The sequence below is a fragment of the Canis lupus genome, chromosome 20 (genome assembly GCF_011100685.1).
Source record: "Canis lupus familiaris isolate Mischka breed German Shepherd chromosome 20, alternate assembly UU_Cfam_GSD_1.0, whole genome shotgun sequence".
Taxonomy (NCBI): domain Eukaryota; kingdom Metazoa; phylum Chordata; class Mammalia; order Carnivora; family Canidae; genus Canis; species Canis lupus.
In genome coordinates this window covers 43,719,118-43,725,192 of record NC_049241.1, presented here as the reverse complement: position 1 = coordinate 43,725,192, position 6,075 = coordinate 43,719,118, and the positions used below count along the sequence as shown (strand labels likewise).

The 6,075-nt window shown below is 49.3% G+C and overlaps 1 long non-coding RNA gene across 1 annotated transcript; it reads right to left on the bottom strand.

Moving 5' to 3' along the window:
• Window positions 1-401: 401 nt before the first annotated feature.
• Window positions 402-3,804, bottom strand: LOC102154995. Its single transcript, XR_005374983.1, has 3 exons — window positions 3,597-3,804; window positions 3,064-3,193; window positions 402-2,222 (listed from the first exon to the last, which is right to left on the bottom strand). It is a non-coding gene; the product is annotated as an uncharacterized LOC102154995 (long non-coding RNA).
• Between the last annotated feature and the right edge of the window lie 2,271 nt (window positions 3,805-6,075).

Here is a 6,075-nt window from a genome sequence, read left to right as displayed (position 1 = left end):
CTCCCCATCACTGAGAAGTTGAGAAGCAGTGAGAGGGAGGATACCAGCGAAGCCCTTCAAGAGAGCCTTGCAAAAAATAGTGGAGGCAGATCCTATTGACCCTATTTGTCTGATGCTCCAAATTCAGTGACTTATAAAGAAACCATATTTCCCAAGCCAAATTCAGCACATGTGACTTAATGGAGGCTTAAAAAAAACAAAACAAAACAAAAACAAAACAAAAATTCTTCTGTGAATTTATTTCTTCACCAGCAGTACACAGTTTGTATCACATTTATGTAGTTTTATTTTTTTTTAAGATTTATTCATGAGAATACACAGGAGAGAGAGAGGGGCAGAGACACAGGCAGAGGGAGAAGCAGGCTCCATGCAGGGAGCCCAATGTGGGACTCGATCCTGGGTCTCCAGGACCATGCTCTGGGCTGTGGGAGGCCCTAAACCTCTGAGCCACCCGAGCTGCCCACATTTGTGTAGTTTTAAAAAAATTTTCCCCTTCCTTTCTCTTTTTTATCCTCATGGCCATCCCCCCCATTAAATCTCTTGCATGTCTAATCCCATCTTGGTCCCTGCTTCCAGGAGGACTTAAACTGGTTCAATGACTCAAAAAAAGTGGTGCTGCCCACTGAAGACATGTGTGGCCCTGGTGGGTGGGGCTCAGATGGTTGCATGAGAGTCCGAGGAAAGGAGTAGAGTGGGGCCAGGCTTCCCCTGGCTGCCTCTGGGCAAAGACTGAGCACGGCAGGGGCGCAGGTGCCACACCCCTCCTGCCCAATGAGGGGACTCCTCTAATGGGGAATTTCAGCCTGGGGAGTCCCCAGCGGCCTGGCCCAGATTTTCTCAGGACTGCACTGCGGCCTTAGGTTCTTCCCCCCACCCCCCGTCCTTCTCTCCTTCTCTGCTTATGCAGGGGCTGTCCCTATACTGCAGAGCCCCCCCCTACTCAAACCCTTGATCCCTCAAACCCTTGATCCCTCACAGGTGTTTCCCCAAATAAATCTCTTGCACTTCTAATCCCATTTTGCTGTCTGCTTCTCAGAGGATCAGACAAGTAATGGATTCCCTTCCCTAAAAATAAATTTGTATAAAACAAGATAGTTTGTAGCAAAACCATATCCCAGGCAATGAATAGTTCTAACACTTAAAAGCAGGGATGTACCAGAAGATTGGGGTGTGTGATCATACCACCAGTGTTTTCTGAGAGTGGATTGTATTTCTAAGTGAGGATTTATCTGTACTAAGAATGGCCATTTCTTATTGCCTTCCCCACCCCTTTACAGGAACTTCCTCCAATTCAGAAGGCACCTGCACAGAGATGTTATCCTAATTCCCCTCACCCTGCTTCCCCCACCTCCCTTGCCAACATGGATTTGGAATCACATCATATCCAGATAAAGGGAACCATAGATCTCTTCAGGTGACCGACATAGGGATACTCTAAACTAGGGTGCTGTTTCACCCCCACACCCACACAAATCCCTCTCTTTATTCTCATCTATCCCTTCTTCCTCTTCCAATGTAATGATCCTTATCCCACCATGAAGATATGAGACTAGGATAGAGAGAAGGCTGGGACTTGAAGGTCAAGGCTTTGCCTTTGCAGTGAAAAAAAGTTGTTCCCAGTAGCAGGCTCCGACCAGCCAGGTGCTCACAGGTAGACCATGAAGTTCTCCCGCCAAACAGAGCCAACCTCACAGATCACCAACATCAGACGAGGTCTGACAAAACAGGTCCATTCCACAGTCATGTCTGAGGGCAGACAAAATCAAGGCCACTGTGCAAACCACAAAAACCACCCAACGTCCCCCACTGCCAGCTAACACAAGTGACAGTTCTCTTTTTTACCAAACACAGCTTTAGCTTTGCTGCTTTTGTCTGAGCTTCTATATAAAAATCAAGATACCCAATCATAGAATTGATCCTGCTTCCTCAAAGCACCCAATCCAGAAGGAACTCCTGCTTCCTTGAAACTGCCCCCACAGTACTTAACACAAGTTCTATTATAAGTCGTTTGTAACACCTACGGACTGGGATGGCCCAGGACTCCTCATCTAGACTCATCTAGACACCTATGCAGTCTCCCTCACTGCAGCAAATCAGTAAATCCAACTTTGTTCCTGATGGTCTTTGGCAATGGGCATAGACAGGTGGTCCACAGGTGGCCAGGCCCTGGCTTGTCTTAGCACTTTAGCTCCCGGGCCTGTCTCCAAGGTGCTGCATGCATCCTATGAGAGAGAAAAAAGAGAAGAAAGTGAAGGCAAGACCATAACAAGAAAAAAGGTCTCATATGTACGGCTAGGGTGAATCTCCTGACTATGGTTCCAATTCTTTTTTTTTTTTTTTTTTTAAGATTTTATTTATCTATTCATGAGAGACACAGAGAGGCAGAGATATAGGCAGAGGGAGAAGCAGGCTTCCTGCAGTGAGCCTGATGTGGGACTCGATCCTGGGACTCCAGGATCACACTCTGGGCCGAAGGCAGGTGCTAAACCACTGAGCCATCCAGGGATCCCTATGGTTCCAATTCTAATGAATTGCTCTGGGCTTTGAACAATTCATACAAAAGTGGAGCTACATGTATCCTTCACAGGCCTGCAGAGTAAGTTTTCAACAAGTCAGGGATGAGAGCAAGGTGGGCCCAATGGCCGACTTACAGACAAACCACTTGCCCCAGCTGGGAGGAAGCAGCACGCTGAGGGAAAGCGGAAGGTACAGAGAACATGAGGAAGTGAACTGAGAGATAGTGCAAGTTGGAAGGAGAAGAGCTAAGAACATCAGAAGGAAACAGCTGCAAATGGACCCTAGGGGCCAGAGACGAGGAAAAGAGGAGGCCAAATTCATCCTGACCGTGAATCCTCTGCCCTTGAAGTATATCTCTGCCAAGGGACAACAACTTCGGGGAGACCCTGGGAGAAATGGTGGGGGCAGGGGCTGGAAAGGTGGGGCAGATAAACACCAAAGTGAGGGAGAAGAGGAGAGGGCCATCCACTCCTGGGAATGGGGTTCAAAATTCACCTCCGAGTGTGACTTGAGTGGGAGCCTCAACTGGGCAAGTGTTCCCCTTACCTTTATGTGTCAGAAGGAAACTATCAAAGATAAGACTCCGGAGCAGATGCCAAGGCCCAGCCTTACTGCAGCCTTTACGATACTCTCCCCAAGACTTCTTGGGTTCTCCGAGCAGCTACCAATCAGTCGCCTTTCAAGAGAAACAACAGATCAATAACGAGGGTGGCCTTCCAGAGACTCAAGAGGTCAAAATTAACAGCCCAGCTTCCAGCGAGTGAGAGGAAGCAGAGTGTACCAGTTAGGAAAACAAATGCTTCCAAGGAGGGACGAGACGAATGGGGCTGTGGGTCCAAAGACAAGGAGCAGAGAGGCGCCTAGAAGGGAGCAGCAGCAGGTGCAGGTGCAGGTGCAGGTGCAGGTGCGCAGGCTGACCCCGAAGCCTCGCCGTCCTTGCACACTGCCACCCTTCGGAGCTGCGGACTTAAACTGTGGGAGAGCTGTTGGGCCCCAGTTAGGGAGATGCATGCTTTCCCCCTCCTCGCCCCCCAGATCGCAGGCCCCAACCGTGAGGCCAGGGGTCTCCCGGAGCAAACCTCTTCTGTCCTCAGCGGTGAAAACGTTCACCAGAAGCTCAGTCGGCGACGCCGTGGCACAGTTTCATGGATAAACGGGCTCGTTCTCCATCCGGCCAAGAAAGTCCCCGACTGGGGTCCCAGCAGGTCCATCGGCCGTGCCCCGCCGCCGCGGCCTCAAACCTGCCTTCCAGCGGCTTCTGCGCCCGCTTCCGTGCCCTCTACCTGGAGGCCCACCTGCAAGCCACGTCCGCGGGCAGGGCCGGGCGGGCTCACGGCCTCCCCCGTGCTGTCCCACCGGGACCAGAGAGCCGTTCTCCGCTGCGTGCAGGAGAGAGGACCGGAGCACCGGCTTCACTTCCAGAGACTAACGGCGGCGCCAACCGCCAGGTGAGATCCAGCCAACCGCCAGGTGAGATCCAGCCAACCGCCACCGGCCCCGCCCCCGTCCAGCCCCGCCCACTCCCGCCTTCCCCTCCGCAGCAAGTCCCCGCCTACACCACCACCCACCGCCTCCGTTTCCCCACCCCCACAGCCTAGGGCCGTCACCCCCCTCCGCCCCCGCTCTCCCCACCCCCGCCACGCCCCCGCTCCGCCTCTGCCTGGAGCTCCCTCCCCTCCCCCAGGGCAGCGCCCACGGGGGCTCCGCCTCCAAGCCTTAAGGTCTTTCTCACCCTCTGTGAGGCTCCGGCATCTTTGGCACCGGTTGTCCTCACCCTGGTCCGTTTCATTTCATTTTTTGTTTTTTGTAAATTTATTTTTTATTGGAGTTCAATTTGCCAACATATACCATAACACCCAGTGCTCATCCCATCAAGTGCCCCCCTCGGTGCCCATCACCCAGTCACCCCCACCCCCCGGCCGCCTCCCCTTCCCCCACCCCTAGTTTGTTTCCCAGAGTTAGGAGTCTCTCATGTTCTGTCTCCCTTTCTGATATTTCCCACTCATTTTTTCTCCTTTCCCCTTTATTCCCTGTCACTATTTTTTATATTCCCCAAATGAATGAGACCATATAATGTTTGTCCTCTCCGATTGACTTACTTCACTCAGCATAATACCCTCCAGGTCCATCCACATCGAAGCAAATGGTGGGTATTTGTCGTTTCTAATGGCTGAGGAATATTCCATTGTATACATAGACCACATCTTCTTTATCCATTCATCTTTCGATGGACACCGAGGCTTCTTCCACAGTTTAGCTATTGTGGCCATTGCTGCTAGAAACATCGGGGTGCAGGTGTCCCGGCGTTTCATTGCATCTGTATCTTTGGGGTAAATCCCCAGCAGAGCAATTGCTGGGTGTAGGGCAGGTCTATTTTTAACTCTTTGAGGAACCTCCACACAGTTTTCCAGGGTGGCTGCACCAGTTCACATTCCCACCCACAGTGCAGGAGGGTTCCCCTTTTCTCCGCATCCTCTCCAACATTTGTGGTTTCCTGCCTTGTTAATGTTCCCCATTCTCACTGGTGTGAGGTGGTATCTCATTGTGGTTTTGATTTGTGATGGCCAGTGATGCGGAGCATTTTCTCATGTGCTTGTTGGCTATATCTATATAGCTTGTTGGCTACATATGTCTTCCTCTCTGAGATTTGTTCATGTCTTTTGCCCATTTCATGATTGGATTGTTTGTTTCTTTGCTGTTGAGTTTAATAAGTTCTTTATAGATCTTGGAAACTAGCCCTTTATCTGATACGTCATTTGCAAATATCTTCTCCCATTCTGTAGGTTGTCTTTTAGTTTTGTTGACTGTATCTTTTGCTGTGCAAAAGCTTCTTATCTTGATGAAGTCCCAATAGTTCATTTTTGCTTTTGTTTCTCTTGCCTTCATGGATGTATCTTGCAAGAAGTTACTGTGGCCAAGTTCAAAAAGGGTGTTGCCTGTCTTCTCCTCTAGGATTTTGATGGACTCTTGTCTCACATTTAGATCTTTCATCCATTTTGAGTTTATCTTTGTGTATGGTGCAAGAGAGTGATTTAGTTTCATTCTTCTGCATGTGGATGTCCAATTTCCCCAGCACCATTTATTAAAGAGACTGTCCTTGTTCCAGTGGATAGTCTTTCCTGCTTTGTCGAATATTAGTTGACCATAGAGTTGACAGCCCATTTCTGGGTTCTCTATTCTGTTCCATTGATCTATGTGTCTGTTTTTGTGCCAGTACCACACTGTCTTGATGACCACAGCTTTGTAGTACAACCTGAAATCTGGCATTGTGATGCCCCCAGCTATGGTTTTCTTTTTTTAATATTCCCCTGGCTATTCGGGGTCTTTTCTGATTCCACACAAATCTTAAAATAATTTGTTCCAACTCTCTGAAGAAACCATTTACCATTCAAATGGTCCTCAAAAGAAAGCAGGGGTAGCCATCCTTATATCAGATAAACTAAAGAAGACCGTAGTGGAAAAAAAAAAAAAAAGAAGACTGTAGTGAGAGATGAAGAGGGACACTATATCCTACTTAAAGGATTTATCCAACAAGAGGACTTAACAATCATCAATATA